Source organism: Leucoraja erinacea, chromosome 19, assembly GCF_028641065.1.
Source record: "Leucoraja erinacea ecotype New England chromosome 19, Leri_hhj_1, whole genome shotgun sequence".
Lineage (NCBI taxonomy): Eukaryota > Metazoa > Chordata > Chondrichthyes > Rajiformes > Rajidae > Leucoraja > Leucoraja erinaceus.
In genome coordinates, this window is record NC_073395.1 from 25,517,781 (window position 1) to 25,541,206 (window position 23,426).

At 45.4% G+C, this 23,426-nt stretch overlaps 1 long non-coding RNA gene across 1 annotated transcript in view; it reads left to right on the forward strand.

Annotated features, from left to right (window-relative positions):
• The first annotated feature begins 15,685 nt into the window (after positions 1-15,685).
• Positions 15,686-23,426, forward strand: part of LOC129706398 (uncharacterized) — a 59,418-nt gene continuing 51,677 nt past the window's right edge. The window contains exon 1 of the long non-coding RNA XR_008725049.1: positions 15,686-15,893. This is a non-coding gene — a long non-coding RNA (uncharacterized LOC129706398). The remainder of the gene's footprint in view (positions 15,894-23,426) is intronic.

A 23,426-nucleotide genomic window follows, 5' to 3' on the forward strand; every position in this document is an offset into this window, starting at 1 on the left:
TTTAACAATGCTTTTCGGGCCAGGGTTATCGGTAAAAACCAGTTTTGCATGTAGTGATGAAGCTCTGAAATAAATATTAATGTGGTGTCAGTCAGCTGACAGACTTTTACTTTGACATAATCTATAATGTCTGGACATATTATGTCCCAAAATGATAATTCGTCGCCAGAAATTGTCATTAAATTATTTCCTAATTTCCCTTTACTTCATGGTATCGTTAAGTTGGAAAGAGTGCAGAGAAGAGTAATGAGGATGTTTCATAGCATTTCAGGCAGAGTGCAGGCCACCAAATTGCCAAACAACTCATTGCATTGTCATTAAGGGCTAACAAATCATTTATTGCAAGTACATTGCAGACTCACAGTTCAGTGTGTTTCACAACTTAGAATCACAGTTGTGGACTCTCCCTCATGATCTTCCAGAGTGACTGACTCATGACCAGGCATCCAGGGTTTTATAGTCCTGCCCCCCCCCCCCCCCCCCCTCCCCAGTAAGGGCGTTACCTTAATCATGGTGATTGACAGGGGAGAGGACCAATCATCTGATCTCAAGATTTTTAAATACTCATAACTTTTTTCATTTTTCTTCGATTGGAAAAATCCTCTGGGCTGCCTCAGCGGTGGAGGACTGTGAGTAAGATGGCCAAAAATCATAGTGATATATGGTAGTGTTTTTTCTTAAATCAATATACAACGCAGACAGAAAGTGGTCAAGATGAGACTTTTAGTTATATAGATATACAGTACTTATCAACTCTGACCATCCACATAAATGAGATTAGTCAGATTAGTCAGGCAGTTTTGCACAAAGTTAACCCTAGAATTAATTGCAATGGAACACCACAAAACCATATTTGCTCCTTCTATTTCTTGTTATATATTTTATAGCTATATATATATATATGATATCAATAGTGAGGGAAATAAAGGAATAGCAGATAAATAGATGGCTTGTATTAGTCTATTGTAGAGGATGTTAGTAATGCCCCAGAAATAATTGTGTACATACACATAAAAACAAACAATAATAGTGCAAAAAGCCAAAACTAATGCCCTCAAGTCTAGTTCAAAGCTTATTTGGGGGTTGTGTAGGAAGGAGCTGGAGATGCTGGTTTAAACTGAAGATAGACACAAAGAGCTGGAGTAACTCAGCAGGTCAGGCAGCATCTGGAGAGAAGGAATGGGTGACGTTTCGGGTCGAGACCCTTCTTCAGATGGAAGGGTCTCTGAAGGTTCTCTATGGTTTCCGAAGAAGGGTCTTGACCCAAAACGTCACCCATTCCTTCTCTCCAGAAATGCTGCCGTTTCCACTGAATTTCTCCAGATTGTTGTGCCTCTTATCTGGAGGTTGTAGTGTTTAATAGCCTGTAGTGTTTAATAGCCTGATGGCTTTAGGGAAGAAGCTGCTCTTGAACCTGGATGTTACAGTGTTTAGGCTCCCGTATCTTCTTTCTCATTTGCCGGTATTTGCGAAAGAGAAAATATTTTGTAAAAGTGTAATATGATTATCTTTCAATCTTGTTATTTAACTGGAAGCTTTTGTGAGTTTAAGTCTAATGCTTGATGCGATGAACGACTTTGCGTCACACCATAACCCCATCAGCATATACAGTATTTACAGTGTTAACATTGCCTTCCAATACTTCAGCTTCAATACCTAAGGATCTAAGTCATCACAAGCATTAATCTTCTTTTTTCCCCACTGTTCACAGATCTACTCACTGGTGGCAGCAGGATTTTTTTTTTCCATTTCAGATTTGAATCTTTCCTTTTCATCTCTGTCCACGGAATATGTTTGAAGTTGATGCAGGATCTGTGAGCACTAGTGGTGCAATAGGAAGACAACAAATCATTTAAACAAAAAAAAGTCTGAGGAAATGTCCTGTCTTTGCAATAAAAACCTTGAATGATTAACTCACACATTTCAGCACTCACTGTATGCGCCCTAAGTCCTAATATCTTACCAGATAATTGCCGAAAGATAGGAGGCAGTTCAGAAATTAGATGGAAAGTATATAGTAAAGAACAGAGCATGACAGAAGGAAGGAAGATTTAAAGACAGAAATCAACAGTTCAATGGTACTTTATTGTCACATCCAGTATACCTAGGTACAGTGAAATTCTATTTTTGCTTACAGTTCAGTAAAAATATGACTATACATGGGCAGAATCATACTTAAGTACATGAGTGTAAGAATAGTAGACTACACTGAGGAAACGTATTTAACAAAATGTGGTAGTATTTGACAATTAAATGTATTCCCACAAGTTGCAACATTTCACGTGCCATTTTTTATGCTTCACGTCTAAAGTTGTTAAAATGTGGTCATAACTTGGCCATAACTTGCCCGTTGCCCTGGTGGCAGCACTGGGTCAAGGTCAAAGGTCAAAAACTTTATTTGCCATTTGTGCTTACACACATAGGAACTCTTGTGCGGTTGTTCAGAGAGTCAAGTCAAGTCAAGTTAAAAAGACACACAGAAGACACATAATCTATAAAAAACATATACTTCTCTAGAACTAAAAAAGAAAGAAAATGCCTAAAACCCTATATAAAGGGGAAAGTGAGAGCATTGTAAATTACACAATTTGGTTGGTGTTGCAAAGGGTCAACCTGGCCAGGCAATGGTGTTGGTATCCTCCACCGCTGCTCCGCCACTCTGTGCCGCTAAAAGCTGCGTCCGATCCACACGTTCAGCCTCTTGGAGAGGCCCCTGATTCAATCGAGCTGCAGGCTGAGGCAGGGCCTCCAGCGGCCCACTCCACCAACACATCGATCCGGACACATCGCCTCGTGAACGGCTGTCCCTCGCCTCGCACGGCCACCGCTCAGCCTCTGTGTCCCAGGGCACCTCCCGCAGCCGACTACAGGACACCAAGAGGGCCTCTGAGGGCATGACAGGTAAGCTCCCAGCCCAATCACCAACACCAATCCTCTTCTCCATCCACCACTGCCACCATCTTAAAGGGTCAAGATAGTTAGCCAGAAATGTAAATAAAAGGTAGCAAGATAGAATAGAAAACATAAAAATAATAGGTGCAGGAGTAGGCCAATCGGCCCTTCGAAGCAGGCACATGGCTGATCATCCAGAATCAGTACCACCTTCCTGCTATCTCCCTATATCTCTTGATTCCATTAACCCAAAGAACTTTATCCAACTCCCTTTTGAAAATTGGTACCCACTGCCTTCTGTGGCAGAGAATTACACAAATTCACAACTCTCTGGGTGAAAAAAAGTATTTCCTCATCTCATTTATAAAAAAAATAACTATGTACGTAATAGCCTTACAAAAAACAAATCTGAGATATTAATAGTGGGAGGGAAAAAAAGATAGCAGATGAATTAAATTGATGCTTTGCAGCAGTCTACTGTAGAGGATATTAGTAATGGCCCTGAAAATAAAACATGCATCAGCAATTGAATATGAGGAAAGAATTCAGGAAAATTACAACATTGGGGAATGTTGGAGGCCGAGTGGAGACCTGAGAGAAGTATATAACATTATGAGGTGCCCAGATATGGGAGGCAGTCAGAAACATTTCCCAATTCGGATTAACTATCATCTCTATGCCTCTCATAATTTTATATGATACTGGCAGGTCTCCCCTCAGCCTCCGACACTGAAAGACAAACCAGAGCAGGACCTTCACAGGGAATAATAGGGCTCTGGGGAGTGTTGTAGAGGACAGGCTCCATAGATCCCTGAAATAAGCATCACATGTCAACAGAGTGATAAAGAAGGCTTTTAGTATATTTACCTTCATCCGTTCTGTATTGAGTACAGAAGTTGGAACACAAAAATGCTGGAGAAACTCAGCGGGTGCAGCAGCATCTATGGTGCGAAGGAGATAGGCAACGTTTCGGGCCGAAACCCTTCTTCAGACTGATAGGGGGTGGGGGGAGGCGGGGAGAAGAAAGGAAAAAGGAGGAGGTGGAGTCCGAGGGCTGAGGTAGAAAGGGGAGGAGACAGCAAGGGTTAACAGAATTGTAAGAAATCGATGCTCATGCCCCCAGGATACAGACTCCCCAAGCAGAATATGAGGTGCTGTTCCTCCAATTTCCGGTGTTGCTCACTCTGGCCGTGGAGGAGGCCCAGGACAGAGAGGTAGGATACGGAATGGGAGGGGGAGTTGAAGTGCTGAGCCACCAGGTTGGTTATTGCGGACCGAGCGGAGGTGTTCGGCGAAACAATCGCCAAGCCTTCGCTTGGTCTCACCGATATAGATCAGCTGACATCTAGAGCAGCGGATGCAATAGATGAGGTTGGAGGAGGTGCAGGTGAACCTCTGTCGCACCTGGAACGACTGCTTGGGTCCTTCATTCAAGTCGAGGGGGGAGGTAAAGCGACAGGTGTAGCTTCTCTTGCGGTTGCAAGGGAAAGTGCCCGGGGAAGGGGTGGAGCGGGAGGGAAGGGAAGAATTGACGGAGGGAGCGGTCTTTGCGGAAGGCAGACAGGGAGGGAGGACAGTGGAGTATCCCCCACTATAGATGAGGCTTGCACCAGGGTCTCCTCCATACCCCGTAACACTGCTCTCTCTCCCCATCCCCCCACTCACAACAAGGGCAGAGTCCCCCTAGTCCACACCTTTCACCCCACTAGCCGTCACATACAACAAATAGTCCTCCGTCAGTTTCGCCAACGGGACCCCCCCCCTCGCCACCTCTTCCCATCCCCCCCCCCCCCCCCGTCTGCCTTCCGCAAAGAATCATGAGCGGAATAGAATGGGGTGAATATTGCAGATCATAAATCACAGGGACAGAGATGAGTTTGCATGGAGTATAATGCATGGAATGTGAAAGAATTCATTTCAGCCGGATAAACAACAAAAGCATGTAATCTAAACGGTGAGAGATCACAGACCTCTGAGATGCAGAGGTATCTGGGTGACCTTGTGGAAGATTGGCAAAAGGTTACATTGTAGGTGCAGTATATAATTAGCAACAATATTATTTGTTCGTTATGGAACCGGCTGTGGAAGTAGAGATTATACTTCAGTTATGTCAGTCATTGATGAGACTAGAAGTGAAATATTGTCTATGTTATTGGTCTCCTTATCTGAAGATCGATCCACATACATTGGAAACAGTTCAGAGAGTATTAATCAGACTGGTACCTGGAAAGTGCAGGTTGTTGTATGAGGGCAGGTTAGACACGGAACCACTAGTGTTTAGGGAAGTGACAGAATTATATAAGATCTTGCAGGGTCTTGGCAGGAAGATCATGGAGAGGATATTTCCTTCTGGTGGAAGAATCTCAAAGCCTGAAGTCCATGAAAAATAAGAGGTCACCATGCAGAAAGAGAACATTATTTTCTTCTCACAGAGGGTTGTGAATCTTTAGAAATCTTCCTCAAAGAGCCGAGCAAACAATCTTGTTGTTGTATTATTAAGGCAGAGATGGATAATGTAGATGGTTATGCATGAAACCATATATGTAGTTACCTCATTACCATATTGACACTCCCACATTTTGTAGTATAACTGTAGTATCTGCATGCACCCTCCCCTGTAGGTTCCAGTACGTGTGTAGACCAGTTGTGGTTAGTGCTGGGACGTGTGTAAGTAGTGTCTTAATAAAGACTTAGTTGAAGGACTAAGGACGACGTCTATATTCCTTTACATGGTGTCAGAACCTGTAAATCTGCGCCTCTCGTACATCGGGTTTTATTTAGTTTTTGAGTGTGTGTGTGTGCAGTGATGGCTTCGTCTTGTCGCAAGCCTTCCCCGTTAGTTTTTGATGCCGACATCGCGGAGCGATGGGACACATTTGTCATGGATTACAACCACTATGTCAATATTGCACACCGCAATGATCCTCCTGCTCTCAGAGCATCTCTGGATGCGGATGACCAGATTGTTGAGCCAGCCGAATCTCCGGACGACCCAGCTTGTCTGTTGAGGAAGTTCACAGAGATTTGCGACCTTCCTTCGAATCGCATTTTGGAGCGAGCTCGTTTTTTTTCTCGCAAGCAACAGCCTGAGGAACCTATGGAATGTTTCATTGCCGACCTCCGCCATCTATCCCAGCGCTGTCGTTTTGGTGAGTTGCGTGACCAGCTCACGCGGGACATATTAGTTACTGGCATGCTTGACCAGAAGCTGCGGTCTGATTTATTAAGGAGGCCTGACCTCACGTTAAACGAAGCTGTGCATGCTTGTCGCATTGCTGAGGTCGTTACTCCGTTCAGTGGGGAGAGAGGATCTGGGAACCGTGCCGTCGGTGTGGCCGCTCTGTCTGTGCCGCGGCGGGCACCTAACAAATTTAAACCACAGCCTCGCCCAGCTCCTGCCCCTCGCCCTCAGAGTGCCAGAAAGTGCCCCTATTGTGGGTATGGACATTTGCCACAGTCTCCCTGCCCTGCTACTGGAAAAGCCTGCAACTATTGCAGAAAGCAAAATCATTTTGCGTCGGTCTGCCGTTCCCGTGGGAACGCTGCTCAGCCACCTCGCCAGGTGTTCAGCAATCTCCAGAGGATTGAAAGTGTCCTTGATTCACAGTACAACGAGGAGTCAGCCCCCGAGTCAGACTCCAGCATCTCTATGGGGGATGCCAGGGTTTACGCTCTGCTGCACAACCAGACTCGACTCCCTGATCCATCGGTACTAGTCACTGTCAATAACAAAACCTTCACTGCGAAGTTGGATACGGGTGCGAAGGTCAGCGTAATTTCAACATCGCTCTTCCACCAGATAAGGTCTAATGAACAACTGACTGCGGATCGCTCTGTGCTGCGAGCATACGGAGGGGAGGAACTGACACCTGTGGGGAGGGTAACTTTCCACTGCAAGCTACAGAAGACATCTCGTGACTTATCGTTTTTTGTATTGGATTGTGATTGTGTGCCTCTACTGAGTAATCAGGCTTGCCAGGATCTGGGCCTGGTTGCTTTCGACAGTACAGTCCATGAGGTACGGGTGGTGTTGGACCCTGTCTCTGAATACCCTGACCTTTTTGATGATCAGCTCTGCAAGCTGCCGCTCGTATATAAAATTGCCACAGATTCCTCCATTACTCCTGTGTGCCGTCCGTGCCATAGGGTTTCTTTCGCGATGAAAGACAAAGTCAAAGCTATGCTGGACAAAATGGTGAACTTGGGGGTGCTAAAAGCCATCAGTGAGCCCACTAGCTGGGTGTCCACGATGGTTGCTACCTTAAAAAAAGGAAAGAACGAAATCCGGGTCTGTATCAACCCGAAGGACTTGAACACTGCCATTAAGCGGCCCCACTACCCTATGAGGACTGTCGAGGACGTCGCTGCCCAGGTTGGTCAAGCCACCGTATTTTCTGTTCTTGATGCCAGAAGTTCGTTTTGGCAGATTCCACTGCACAGTCAGTCAACTGATTTGACAGCTTTCGCAATGCCCTTTGGGAGGTACAAGTTTCTCAGAATGCCTTTCGGGATAAGCTCGGCCAGCGAAGTTTTCCAGCGCTCTATGGAGCAATTGTTTGCCGGGCTACCATGTGCCATCATTGTCGATGACATCCTCGTGTATGCCCGGGATGTCGCGGAACACGACCTAAATCTCCGGCGGGTCCTCGACCGTGCTCGCCAGATAAACCTCAAACTAAACCCATCCAAATGCAGGTTCCGATTGTCTGAGGTGTCCTATGTTGGTCACATTTTTACCTCTCAAGGTTTGAAACCCGACCCTACAAAAACTGCTGCCATCTCCGAGTTCCCTGCACCTGTGGATGTCGCTGGTCTGCAGCGGTTTCTCGGGATGGTAAACTATCTGGGCAAGTTTGTTCCGCGTCTCAGCGAGCTCAGTGCGCCGTTGCGCCTCCTGACAAAGAAGGATGTTGCCTGGTCGTGGAGCCCGCAGCACCAACAGTCGTTTGACAACTTAAAGAAAATGCTGGTCAATACACCGGTGCTCCGATTTTTCGATCTCCGACTCCCAATTGTGGTGACCTGCGATGCCTCTCGTTTTGGCCTCGGTGCAGCCTGCATGCAACTTTGTGATGGGGATTCTCTGCTGCCTGTCTCGTTTGCCTCTCGCACCATGACGGACACGGAGCAAAGGTATGCTCAAATTGAAAAGGAGCTCCTGGCTGTGGTGTTTGCGTGCTCAAAGTTTCGGGACTTTCTCTTTGGTGTTCGGTTCACGGTGGAAACAGACCACCAGCCGCTGGTTACAATATTGAACAAGCCCATTCATGCTGCCCCGGCCCGTCTGCAGCGGATGATGTTACAGCTACAGCGGTTTGAATTCGTCATTGTGTACAGGAGGGGCACCGAAATGCATGTTGCCGATGCCCTGTCGAGGGCACCTCAGTCCACCTGTGCCCAGCATCCATACGAGCAAGCTGACCTGCATGTTCTCAATGTAAATTTTGTCCCCTCAAAGCAGTTGCAGTGCCTGATCGAGAACACTGCTGCTGACCCTGACTTGCAACAGCTGTCTGCTGTCATTATGCTCGGCTGGCCCCGCAAGCCCCACTCTCTGCCTGCTGGCGTGCGCCCGTTCTTCCTGGTTCGGGACGAGCTTGTGCTTCGGGATGGTATCATCGTGAAAGGTCACAAGGTGGTGATTCCTGCCTCGCTCTATGATGCTTACTATTCTGCTGCTCACTCCGGGCATCCGGGCGCTGACGCTACCGTTGCCCATGCTCAAGGGCAGTACTATTGGCCTGCCATGGCCAAGTATATCAAGGCTCGAGTTGCAGCGTGTGCTGAGTGCAACTCCATGGCCCCTCACCATCAACGCCAGCCCCTGTTGCAGCAGCCGGCCCCTGACATGCCCTGGTCTTCACTGGCTGCAGATATATTTGAGTGGCGTGGGAAGAACTACCTGGTGTTAGTGGACTCATATTCGTCATGGTTTGAAGTGGACCTTCTTCCCACCATCACATCGGAGATGGTCATCGGCAAGCTGCGACGTCACTTTGCTGCCTTTGGCTCCCCGGTCAAGCTCCAGACTGACAACGGCCGACAATTTACAAGTGCCGAATTTGCTGCCTTCGCTACCAAATGGAACTTTACTCACTTTACTAGCAGTCCTGAGTTCCCTCAGAGTAACGGACTGGCTGAACGTGCTGTGCGCAGCGCGAAGACATTGCTGGAGCAGTCTCGCTTGTTTAACTGTGATTTCTATCAGGGACTGTTAAATCTGCGCAATGTGTCTAGAGACGGGGTTTTGGGTTCACCTGCTCAACGGCTCATGTCTCGTGTCCTGCGCCCGCCTATGCCAATCTCTCAGCAGTCGCTGGTCCCGGTGGTTCGCCCCCCTGATGCGGTCCACCGCCGTATTTCTCAACGCCACGAAATCCAGCGTCGGTCCCATGACAAGTCTTGCCGCCCCTTACCTCCCCTTACAACGGGTCAGGTTGTCCGTATGCACCCACCGGTTTTTCCAAACTTGCCACTGTAGTAGGGGTTGCTGACTCGCCCCGTTCCTATTTGGTAGACTACGAGGGCACTGTGTACCGTCGCAGTCGCCAACATCTGTTAGCTGTCCGTGAGCCTGCTCCCCCGATTTCTTTCCAGGAGCCATCCTCTCCGTGGCCCGTCTCTCCTCCTCGGGTTGTGCCGCCTACCCCTGCTGTTGTTCGTGCCCCCACTGTGCCTACTTCTGTGCCTCCTGGCCTCAGCTCCCCAGCCGGTGTGTCTCCTCCACGTTTTTCGCCTGTTGGTTCTACTTCTTCTCTTTCTCCTTCTTATTCGCCTCTCAGTCCACCAGTTTCTGGTCAGCCGCCTGTTTTGATGCCTGATCTACCATCCCCACATTGTTCTCTGCCCCTGCCTTTCTCTTTGGGGGAGGGGAGTGAGGGTGCTGTACGGACCCGCTCAGGTAGAGTTGTTCGGGCCCCAGATCGGTATGGCGACTATGCTTAGTATTATGATGTTTGATAATTGATACTGTCATTATATTGCAGGTTTGTATAATTACCCTGCTGCTTTTTATCCTACGGGAAAAGATGTAGATGGTTATGCATGAAACCATATATGTAGTTACCTCATTACCATATTGACACTCCCACATTTTGTAGTATAACTGTAGTATCTGCATGCACCCTCCCCCTGTAGGTTCCAGTACGTGTGTAGACCAGTTGTGGTTAGTGCTGGGACGTGTGTAAGTAGTGTCTTAATAAAGACTTAGTTGAAGGACTAAGGACGACGTCTATATTCCTTTACAGATAAATTCTTGATAAGCAAGAGGATAAACTTGACTTGACTTGACTTGACTTGGATGAAAGGTTATCATAGGTGGACAGGAATGTGGAGTTGAGATTACAGCATGTCAGCTATAAACCTGAATGTATGGCATAGCTGGTTTGCTGGGCAATGTGACTTATTCCTGCTCCTTATTCATATATATTTTTTATCAATTTTAAGTTTGGGATGATCAATATTAATTGGAGATTTTAGCCACACAATTAATTTAAACAGAAAGTTGCATTATAGAGATGCCATGTTGATTTAGATGTCAATGTGTCAATTGTGCAGACTATCACTCAGCACGGCTACAATAAGTATGCAGTCTTTTTACAATAATACCTTCAGACAAGTATTGCACCCACAGTTTCATGCAAGCTGGAAGTTATTAAAAGAAAATCCAACCAGGCTTTCAGACATTTTTGTCAGGATCCAAGAAGCTTAAATATAGTCAGCAATCAAATCAAGTAAAACTGCATTCTTAACTGGATATAGACATAAACTGCCGGAGTAACTCAATGGGTCAGACAGCATCTCTATAGGTGACATTGCGGCTTGGAATCCTTCTTTAGACTGCAAAATAAATCTGGGAGAGAGGGAGGGTGATCTAAAGGCGAGAAAAGTCCGAAACAAATCATGGCCGGCAAATCTTGATTAGTAAAGGTGTAAAGGCGTTATGGGAAGAAGGCAGGAGAATGGGGTTGAGAAGGAAAGTTAGATCAGCCACGATTGAATGGCGGAATAGACATGATGGGCCGAATGACCTCATTCTGCTCCTATAACTTATGAACATGAATTTATGACCTCAGGAAAGGTGGAGTCCATAATGGCCCATTGTTGGCTGGGGAAGATGTGCTAACGAGAGGGATACAAGAATGCAAACAGTGGAACTGGTAGAATGATTAGGTGTGGGGAGAGGGAGGTGGCGAAGAGAGAGAAGAGGGGAGGGAATGCAGGAGTTACTTGAAATTAGAGAAATCAATGTTCATACCGTTGGGTTGTTAACTGCCCAAGCGAACTGCAGAAAACGTGTTGGTGGATTGTATGTTCTCCTGGGCTTTCTCTGCATTCCAGTGATAATGTGTCGGCAAAGAATAATGGGAGAATTTTCTGGGATTATGTTTTTACAAGGCAAAGGGTCCATCCAAAAATAGCAAATGCTTTCAGAAGACTTGAAACACCTAGATCCAGTACAAAATTAAAATTGTGGTTTCATTAAAAATTTGAGGATGCAGATCAGATTTGGAGAGCATTTTATTGGGATACATTACAGCATCATACAGCTTCATCCAAGACAGTAAGGTATTGCAGCGAATTGTGGATGCAGCCCAGACTATCACACAAACCAGCCTCCCTTTAATTGACTCTATTTACACTTCATGCGGACTTGGTAAGGCCACCAGCATAATGAAAGACGAGTCACCTCGGTCCCCCTTCTTCTTTTCTCTCCCATCAGGCGAGAGGTACAGAAGTGAGAAAACGCAAACCTCCAGATTCAGGCCCATTGTTTCTTCCCAGCTGTTATCAGGCAACTGAACCATGCGATCAACAACTAGAGAGCAGTCCTGAGCTGCTATCTACCGCATGGCAGACCTTTGGACTATCCTTTATCGGGCTTTATCTTGCGCTGAACAATATTTCCTTTATCATGTATCTGTACATTGTGGATGACACGATTGTAATCATGTGTAGTCTTTTGTGTGACTCGTTAACATACAACAAAACCTTTCCATTGTATGTTGGTACACATGACAATAATCTAAACTAAATTAAACTAAACACAAAGAGCTGGAGTAACTCAACAGGTAAGGAAACATCTCCAGAGCACAAGGATAAGTGGCATTTTAGGTCGAGACCCTTCTTCAAATGTCACCTATCCATGTTCTCCAGAGATGCTGCCTGACCTGCTGAGTTACTTCAGCACTTTGTGTCCTTTTTTGCAGTAACCAGCATTTATAGTTCAATGTTTCTTCACAATGGAGGATTTGGATTCAAAAGATAAATTATTGCCAGAGACTGCTGTGGAGGGAAGCCAATGGATATTTTTAAGATGGAGATCGACAGATTCTTGATTAGTAAGGGTGTCAGGGGTTATGCGGAGAAGGCAGGAAAATGGGGTTGAGAGGGAAAGATAGATCAGCCATGATTGAATGGCAGAGTAGACTTGATGGGCCAAATGAATCCTGACATCCACATTAATCAAGAATCTGTCAAACTCTGCCTTAAAAATATTCATTGACTTGGCCTCAACAGTCTTCTGCGGCAATGAATTCCACAGATTCACCACCTTCTGACAAAATAAATTCCTCCTCATGCCCTTCCTAAAGGTATATCCTTTTATTTTGAGGCTGTGGCCTCTGGTCCTAAACTCTCCCACTAGTAGAACCATCCTCTATCCAGGCCTTTCACAGTTCGGTAAGTATCAATGAGGTTCCCTCTCATCCTTCTAAACTCCAGCAAGTGAAGGCCCTGTGCTGTCAAATGCTCATCATATGTTAACCCACTCATTCCTGGGATCATTCTCGTAAACCTCCTCTGGACTCTCGCCAACACCTACAACAATGGTTGTCGGAAAGGTACCAGTTCCCAAACCAGGTGGTGTAGGACTTTCGCTTTCTTTACCTCCTGCCCGACAGTACCAGTAAAATGAAGCCATGACCCAGATGGTGGGGATCCCAAATGATGCAGATTGGGTGAGTGGGCAGATGCATGGCAGATGCAGTTTAATGTGGTTAAATGTGAGTTTATCCACTTTGGTGGCAAGAACAGGAAGGAAGATTATTATCTGAATTGTGTCAAGTTAGGAAAAGGGAAAGTACAACGAGATCTGGGTGTCCCTGTTCATCAGTCACTGAAAGTAAGCATGCAGGTAGAGCAGGCAATGAAGAAAGCTTATGGCATGTTGGCCTTCATCACAAGAGGAGTTGAGTATAGGAGCAAAGAGGTACTTCTGCAGATGTACAGGGCCCTGGTGAGACAACACCTGGAGTATTGTGTACAGTTTTGGTCTCCAAATTTGAAGAAAGACTTTCTTGCTATTGAGGGAGTGCAGCGTAGGTTCACAAAGTTAATTACCGGGGTGGCGGAACTTTAATATGTTGAAAGGATGGAGCGACTGGGCTATACACCGGAATTTAGAAGGATGAGAAGGGATCTTATTGAAACATATCAGATTATTAAGGGATTGGACACGCTAGAGGCATGAAACGTGTTCCCGATGTTGGGGGAGTCCTGAACCAGAGGCCACAGTTTAAGAATAAGGGGTAGGCCATTTAGAACGGAGATGGGGAAAATATTTTTCACCCAGAGAGTTGTGAATCTGTGGAATTATCTGCCTCAGAAGGCAGTGGTGGACCATTCTGTGAATGCTTTCAAGAGAGAGTTAGATAGAGCTCTTAAAGATAGCGTAGTCAGGGGATATGGGGAGAAGGCAGGAACGGGTACTGATTGTGGATGATCAGCCATGATCACATTGAATGGTGATGTTGGCTCAAAGGGCCGAAAGGCCTACTCCTGCACCTATTGTCTATTGTATATTGCCTTTAAAAAAAAAGTTCCTCTCCTCGCCCGGACATTTTTTGTAGCCTGGGGGTAGCTCCTGCAGGCGCTGAAAGTGATGGAGGCATTACTCTGGTTCACTATCCTAATGGCCCATGCCTTGCATCCAACATCTCCAGTGGCTCCCTCTTGTACTGTGGTCCAACGAGTCTTCGGACGGGTTCCGCGGTCCGACGAACCTTTGGGTAGGCACCGCGGCCATGGCACCTCAGGAAGGTCTCGGCTATAGGGCCTTCATGAGGCAGCACCTCACTTAGATGCTTTCATTGGTGGGGAGGGCTGTCTGTATGATGGACTGGGCAGAGTCCACCACTCCCTGAAGTCCACCACACTCCTCCTTATCCTCCTGTGAGTTGCAATTACCTTACCTGGTCTTGATCCAACCAGGCAGGATGCTATCCACAGTACATCTGTAGGAATTTGTTAAAGTATTCAGTGACATGCCACCCCTGTTTAAAGTCCTAAGAAAGTAACGTTGCTGGTGCACCTTGTTCACCATTATCTCTGTGTGTTGGGGCCAATACAGCACATCTGAGATGTTAATGCCCAGGAATTTGAAGCTGCTATCTCTCGCCATCACTAATCCACCAGAAATTCAGGCATGTGAACCATTCTTTTAATCTCCTGCTCTGTTACATACCTTTTATTTTGATCTCTTCCCTGTTCGCTCCCTTACACAGCATCTTAACATCGTTAACTTCATCTTCTTCATTTCGTTTAGTTTAGTTTAGAGAAACAGTATGGAAACAGGCCCTTTGGCCCAATGAGACTAGCGATCCCTGCACACCAACACTATCCTACACACACTAGGAACAATTTCTAATTTTACCAGGCCAATTAACCTACAAACTTGTCCATCTTTGGAGTGTAGGAGCAAACTGGAGCTCTTGGAGTAAACTCATGCAGGTCACGGGAAGAACGTACAAACTCTGTGCAGACAGCACCCGTGGTCAGTATTGAACATTTGGCGCTGTAAGGCAGCAACTCTACCATCGTGCTGCCCAGAAAGATCAACAGCCGGATTCATTATCTCTGTTTTACTCTTCACATTTGCAGCCTATCCTATTAAGCATTTATGGCATTGTTTTGATTTTACTTCAGATTTCCAGCAGTAATCTGGAAAAAATTCCAAGAGTGTTTTGCTTTTCCACTAAAACTAACTAATAGCTTTCCTTTTTAGCACCAATCCCCACTTTTCTGTTAGAGCACTCTTTGTGACTTTGAAATATCCCCTTTGTGTCTGCGTTATTGTGCTTTTATGTTAAGGATTGGCATAATTCACAAATTATGGGCAAAGGAAAGGTCATTAAGAACTGAAAGAAATATCTTCTATCTTCATTCAGGCACAGTATGCTCAGTGAATTAGCAACAGCGCATATATAAGTTTTATTTTAAATAATATTTTATTTCACATTCATAGAGGTCAAACATTGGCAATTTCCATTCGTGTTGGCACAGTGTGAGGCTGCCATCTACTGAGCAAAATGAAGAAGTCAGTGTTATGGGCCTGTCCCACTTAGGAGACTCTTTAGGCGACTGCCAGGGATTAGTTCTAATGGAATTCACCTACGACACCTGGCGACAACCTACGACAGCACCAGCGGCAACCTACAACAACCTAGGACAACACCTACATCAACCTACGATAATTTACGACAACCTAGGACAGCAAAAATTATCGCCACTGTCGCTGAAAATGTTTCAACATGTTGAAAATTTTGCGGACGTCGCCCAAAAAATTGCCTAAGTAGAACAGGCCAATTAGCCATTTACAGGAACTCCTTGTACTTAATGCTGAACATGTCCTTTTTACATATATGTAGAAGGATGGGTAGTCCATGTGCTAAATCACTGCCCAAACTGTGCACAATGGCTAGGGTTTTTCGCCAAACATTCTGCAAGAAATTGGCAGCATTAACCTGAGTAAATACTGGCAGGATCATGACTTTGGAACATGTATCCTAACCTCATGAGAACAAGTCACTGATAGATTGCTTTCAGTGAGTCTGTCACTCTCATTAAACTCTGCGAGCAGTCCAGCGACGAAGCACAAAATTGTTGAAATTCCACAGAAATATGTTGTGAATCTGTGCATGGATCTTGTGTCCACTTACTCCCACTGCAATCTTTGCAAGTCAAATCATCCATCCGAATTAGAACAGCCAAGGGGAAGAAAGGTACGAATAAGATGTTAAAGCATTCATTACTTGTGTTTGCTGTAATATTTGGAAGCATATTTAGATGGCTTATGTTGTTGTATTTTCATGATGTTACGCAGTGGCACAGCAGGCAGGGCTGCTGCCTTACAGCGCTGGAAATTTGGGTTCGATCCTGGCATCGGGTACTGTCTGTGTGCAGTTTTCATGTTCGCCCTGGGACCGCGTGGGTTTCCTCCAGGTGCTCTGGTCCCAAATCCGTGCGGGTTTTCACGTTAATTGACCTCTGTTAAATCTCCCCTGGTGCATAGGGAGTGTGTAAGAAAATGGGATTACATAGAACTTGAGCATTTAGACAGGGGTTCCCAACCTTTTTCATCCCGTTTACCCCTGGCAACTTTAATAGCACACAACAATGTTATTTCACTTATTTATGAACAACTAATGATGAACAGATACCGGTATACCAAAACTAAACACAGTCAGTCAATGAGAAAAAACATGTACAAATCCAGAAATTACAAATTAATCCTCTGAGTAGATGAAATTTACCTCAGGTTGGGAACCCTTGATTTGGAGTATTGTGTTCAGTTCTTGGCACCTGGTATTAGGAAAGAAGTTGTCAACCTGGAAAGGGTGCAGAGAAGATTTATGAGGATATTTCCAGGATTCAAAGTTCCTGAGCTATAGTGAGTGATTGAGCAGGCTAGTACTCTATTCCTTGGAGCACAGGAGGACGAGAGGTGTTCTAAAGGTGTACAAAATCATGAAAGAAATAGATCGGGTGGACGCACAGAGTCTCTTGCCCAGAATAAGGGAATGGAGAACCAGAGGACATAGGTTTAAGGTGTGGGGGGAGGAAAGATTTTATAGGAACCGGACGGGTAACATTTTCACACAAATGGTGGTGGGTGTATTGAACGAGCTGCTGGAGGAGGTTGTGGAGGCAGGTATTATCGCAACGTTTAAGAAATGTTTAGACAGGTACATGGATAGGATAGGTTTAGAGCGATATAGACCAAATGCAGGCAGGTGGGACTAGTGTAGATGGGACATGTGGGCAAGTTGGACCAATGGGCCTGTTTCTGCACAGTTACACTCTATCACTCTATGACTAGATAACTTGTGTGAACAGATGATCAATGGTTGATGTGGATTCTTTGGGTGAAATGCCTGTTTCCACGCCTTGTCTCGAGACTGAGCTAAATGTTTTGAATTGTTTACTGCATTGCTAAGTAATATTTGAATGATTACAAATGTCAGGGACATTGAGAATTACTTTGGCAGACATCAGTACCTGGGTCCACAATGTCATGATTCATATTTACATCTCCAGCATATGAATCATCACCAGATCCCTTTTGAATTCATGTTTAAAGTAAGTTTACAGTCTCATAAGGCCAGATAAATAGGAACAATTATTATGGTGCTTTAGAAATGCTGCTTCATCTCAATTAGTAGAAGTGAATTGAATTGACACCATGAGAATACAAATCCTGCCTCAGGAATATCAGTATTCCTGTCGTTGATGCAGTTTGGAGAAAAATGTGAGTATGGTATGCATGTTATTACATTTCACAGAGCTGTGTGCAATGGAATATAATATATGAAAAAAAAGCCATTTAAAATGAATTTGAATGTGCATGTGAGAGCTGTGAATAGCCGAGTTACAAACTGGTGCTGGAAAGAGTGCAGGAACAAAGAACTGCTGATGCTGCTTAATATACAAAGGGATACAAAGTGCTGGAGTAGCTCAGCAGGTCAGGCAGTGTCCTAAGAGAACATGGATAGGTGGCATTTTGGTTTCAGTTTGAAGAAGGGCCTCGACCCGAAATGCCAGCCATCCATGTTCTCCAGAGATGCTTCCTGACCTGCTGTGTTACTCCAGCACTTTGTTTCTTTTTAGACTTCAGATTTTAGAGATATAACACGGAAACATGTCCTTCGGCTCACCGTGAATGGGCCGACCAGCGATCGTCCAATACACTGACACAATCCTACACATTAGGGACAATTTACAATTTTACCGAAGCCAATTAACCTACTAACCTGCACGTCTTTGGAGTGAGGGAGGAAACCGGTGCACCTGGAGAAAACCCACATGGTCACAGGGAGTCCGTACAAACTATGTGCAACCAGCATTCGTAGTCAGGATCAAACCCAGGTCCCTGACACTATAAGGCTGTAACTCTACCTCTGTGCCACCCTAATTACTGAGCTGGAAGTGTCTTTTTTACAATTGAGAATGAAAACCAAAAACCTACAGATGCTGGAAATATGAAACAAAAAGCGAAAATGCTGGAGACACTCAGCGGGTCAGGCAACTTTGGTGGAAAGATCAGACAGAAAAAACTGTAAGCAATGGAATCCTGAGCAAAACCTGATGTGCTGGAGGAACTCAGCAGGTGTGGCAGCATCTGGGGACGGGAAGGACAGATGATATTTTGGGTTGGTAGCTCAGCAGATCTGGTACTATCTGGGGAAGGGAAAGGACAGGCAACATTTTAGGATGGAACCTTTCTCCGTGCTCTTGAAAGAGAAACGGTTGGAGCTCGAGGTTTTGAGATCTTTTGTGAGAAATAGGAAATATGGAAAAAACAAGTTTGTTTTTAATAGCAATGAAGGTGTGGGAAAATAACAGGAAAATCAAATGGATTAATCAGTGCAGTTAGAAGCATGAAACACTTCCAGTATTTTCTATTTTACTGTTATTACAGTTTGTTAGTTTCATGGGTACCATTGCTGAGATCGTTTTTCTTTCAATTCTGGATCTATTTAATTACTTGAATTTAAATTCCCTCACTGCCATGCTGGGATTTGAACTCATGTTTCTGGATCAATCATCCAAAACTCTAGCTGCTCATCTGCTAACTTAACCACTCGACCACCACAGGCACACAGCATGCTCTTACAAGCAGTATAATTAATGTGATAACAACCACATAATCTCCTTGAGTGAGGGATAATAATTGTCCAGGGCACTGGGGATACCTCTACAGCTCTTCTAAAAGATTATCATGGGAACTTTCCTGTTCGGCTGAGAGAGTAAGCAAGAGCTTGGCGTGAATCTCACCCAAAAGACTTCACCCCCAACAGCATATCTCTCCCCTGGCACCTTGTAGTCTTGTCAGCTCATATTTCTGTGCTCACATCTCTGGAGCAAATACTGAGCCTTTGCACCCAGGGACTAGTGTGCCTTCAACTGAAACACAGCTGAAACAGAACGGCATATTAGTGCAGTGGTAAAGTTGCTGCCTTACTGCGCCATAGAACCAGGTTCGATCCTGACCATGGGTGCTGTGTGTACAGAGTTTGTGCATTCTCTCTGTGACCGAGTGGGTTTCCTCCCACACTCCAAAGATGTGCAGGTTTGTAGGTTCATTGGCTTTGGTACAGGTTGTAAAATTGTCCCTAGAGTGTAGGATAGTGCTAATGTACGGGGATCGCAGGTTGGTGGGCCAAAGGGCCTGTTTCCGCGCTCTATCTCTAAGGCCTAAAGTCTAAATAGTTATCCTCGTCATCTAGCTGGGGAAATGGCTGCTGAGGGAACAGAAAGGAACTTAAAATATTGTCACAGCATGGTGTAGGTGAGTGGTAGAAACTAGAAGCAATAGATTTAATTTTATTTGGAGTTTAGAGGAACAAAACGCACCATCAATCCATGCCGACCATTGAACAGCTGTTCACACTAATTCAATGTTATCCTATTTTCTTCACCATTCCTGACACACAAGGGGGCAATTTACAGAGGCTAATTAAACCTGCACGTCTTTGGAATGTGGAAGGAAACCAGAGCATCCAGAGAAAACCCACACTCCCCTCTCCAGCCATTCTCCCAGGTGGCTGCGGATAGCAAAATGCAAACATTTCATGTGGATTTGGTTTATAAAAATATTGTAAATTGCCCCTTGTGTGTAAGATATTAGAGTGTACATGAACTGCTTGTGAAATGTTGAGATAGTCCCAGCCTCAACTACCTCCTCTGGCAGCTTGTTTCATACATCCACCACCCTTTGTGTGAAAAAGTTACCTCTCTGCTTCCTATTAAATCTTTTCCCCTTCACCTTGAACCTATGTCCTCTGGGCATGGACTGCCTGGGCCAAAGGGCCTGTTTCTACGCTGCATCTCTAAAGTCTAAAAACAAACAGAATAGTGCACTCGTACAGTTCTGCTTCACCATTCCTGCAAACCAGTTTCCAACCTGACCGTTGATGCTCTCTGCATGTACATTCTTACCTGCAGAGCACTGTAAATATGTGAATCTAGTACTCTGTAAATACCATTCACAAACTTCATAGACTCTCGACAAGGACACCAGTATAATCAAGGACCAGTCTCATCCCGGTCACTCCTTCTTTCCCCTTCTCCCATCAGGCAAGAGGAACAGAAGTATGAAAATGCACACCTCCGGATGCAGGGACAGTTTATTCCCAGCTGTTATCAGGCAACTGAACCATCCTTTCACCAACTAGAGAGCAGCCCTGACCTTCCATCTACTTCATTTGAGACTTTCGAACTATCTTTAATCAGACTTTACTGGACTTTAACTTGATCTAAAAGTTATACCTTTTATCCTGTATCTGTACTGTGGATGGCGTGACTGTAATCATGTATAGACACAAATGCTGGAATAACTCAGTGGGTCAGGCAGCATCCCTGGAGAAAAGGAATAGGTAATGATTCATTCGGGTCAGGACCCTTCTTCAGACCGAGAGTCAGGGGAGTGATAACGGAGGGATATATATGGATGCATAGTGGAGCTGGAAGGACGACTAGGGTGGGGGAGGGGCAAAGAGAAGGAATGCAGGGGATACTTGAGATTAGAGAAAGCAATATTCATGTATTTATGCTGACTGGATAGCATGCACAATAGCCCCTCTCTCTCCCCCTCCCTCTCGCTCTCCCTCCCCCTCTCTCTCTCTCCCTCCCTCCCCTCTCTCTCTCTCTCTCTCTCTCTCTCTCTCTCTCCCTCTCTCTCGCCCTCTCTCTTTCTCTCTCTCTCTCTCTCTCTCTCTCTCTCTCTCCTCTCTCTCCCTCTCTCCCTCCCTCTCTCCCTCCCCCCTCTCTCTCCTCCCCTCTCTCTCTCCCCACTCCCTCTCCTTTCACACTCCTCCCCTTTCTCTCCTCCCCGTCTCTCCCAATCTTTCCTTTCTCTCTCTCCCCCTCTCTATCCCCTCTCTCTCTCTCTCCTCTCTCTCTCTCGCTCTCTCTTCCCCTCTCTCTCCCTCCCTCTCCCTCTCTCCCCCCCCCTCTCTCTCCCTCCCTCCCTCCCCCCCTCTCCCTCCTCCCCTCCCCCTCGCCCCTCTCCCCCTCTCACACTCTCTCCCTTTCACTCTCTATCTCCCTCGCCGAACTTGGTCTTTGTTCAATTGCAGTCTAAGCACGCATTCATATTATAAAACAAGCTTGCGTTTCCACCCTAATCCAAACAGAACAGGGATTTTTTTTAAACTAGCCATCCTCCTTTGTGCCAAACTAACGTGAGTTATTTGTCGTATCGGACGCCAAGCTAGTCTGGGATGTCTCTGGGAAGGCAAAGGGTTATCTTAGTGACCCGGCAGGTGGCCACATGATTTACTGCTCCCTCTAAGTTGGCCTAAGCATTCTTCCGAAACATCAAATTGTGTTCCTAACCAAGCTTTGACATGTGGTGGTGCTGTAAATGTAATTGGCAACTCTATTTTAGCTGACATAGTCTGTTTAACCCTTACATTACAGGCTTCTATTTCCTCCCCACAGATAAGCAATAGGATAAGATGTGTAGGAAAGAACTGCAGATGCTGGGTTAAATCGAAGATAGACACAAATAGCTGGAGTAACTCAGTGTCTCTGGAGAGAAGGAATCAAGTCGAGACCCTTCTTCAGACTGATGCTTGGCCACTTTAATCTTTCCTTGGTGTGAAGGAGGGGTTTGAATCTGCGGGGAACTGATGGAGTGTGGAGAAGACTAAATATGGCATTAGCCTGGGATTAGTGCAAATGAGCGTTTAATGGTCAGAGCGATCCAGCGGGCTATAGTTTCCATGCTCTATGATTCTTTAATTTAAGAAGAGATGGCTTATGGAATATTCCCCCAAAATAATGATAGACCGGTTGAGATTTTTCAACTGTATTTATTGTGCAGTGTAAAAGTGAGACACACAATTGGAAAGAAAAGGGAATAAAACTGAACAAAGTGCCAGGAGGTAAATGCGAACACGTACAGGAAATATTGTTTGAAACAAAAGGATGCCACTAAAGATCATGGGCCTTTGGCATTTGTTCCCATTTCACGTTATCTGCCTCTGACATTCTGTGCTATGAGATAGACGCTGGAGTATGTTACTGCCTTAGGATTAACGCTCAGATGCCAACAGGACAGTGAGTGGGCGGCAAGGGCCACAGCCCTGTCTAGATGGCAGCAATGAGATCATTGAATCATACAGCACGGCGGCACAGTGGTAGATTTGCTGCCTTACAGTGTCAGGGACCTGGGTTCGATGTCTGTACGCAGTTTGTACATTCTCCCTGCATCTGTGTGGGTTTTCTCCAGTTTCCTCCCACACTCCAAAGACTTACAGTTTAGTGGGTTAATTGGGTTCGGTAACATTATAAATTGTCCCTAGTGTGTAGGATAGTGCTGGTTACGGGGTGATCGCTGGTCGGTGCGGACTCGGTGGGCCGAGGTTTTCCGCAATATATCTCTAAAGTCTGAAATTAAAGTCACAGAAATTGACTCTTTCTGCCCACATGACCGTACCGCCCATCTTCACTAATCCCATTTGCCTGCAATGGGCTTGTTCCCCCATATCCCTCCTAACCTTTCCTATCCTAGTACCTGTAACCTTTAAAATGTTGTCATTGCATCCTCTTCCACCACTTGCTCTGGCAGGTAATCTCTTCCTCTTCCAGGTAATCACCTGTGTGGAACAACTTATCAAAGATCTCCTTTTAATTTATTTCTTCTCACTTTAAACTTGACCTGTGTAGTTCTAGACTCCCCTGTCCTGGGAAAATAAATACCCGTCATATCTATGTTCATCGTGACTTTATAAATTATAGTCGCCCTTTGGTCTCCAGCTCCAGTGTGAATAGACCCATCCAATCCAATGTCTCCTTATAACCACAGTTCTGACCCGAAATGTTACCTATCCATGTCATCCAGAGATGCTGCCTGACCCGCTGGGTTACTCCAGCACTATGTGTCCTTTTTTGTAAATGAGCATCTGCAGCTCCTGGCATCACCATCCTGGTGAATCAATTCTCCATTCTCACTGTTGCCACTAGGAATGGGAATTTCACCCATCATGACAGACCCAGATCTTTTGGTACGAGCTTTATCCTAAACCCTGTTATTGGAAGGATTTTGTTAAGATGGAAGGAGTGCAGGTTGAGCAGGCTAGGACCTTATGCCTTGGAATGCAGGAGGGGTAATCTTATAGAGGTGTATAAAATTAAAGAAGAGTTTCAACCCGAAACATAACCTATTTTTTTCTTTTTTAATTTTTAACCTTATTTTTGGTGTAAACCTGCATCTGCAGTTCCATCCTACACACCATGTAAGCCACAGGCTT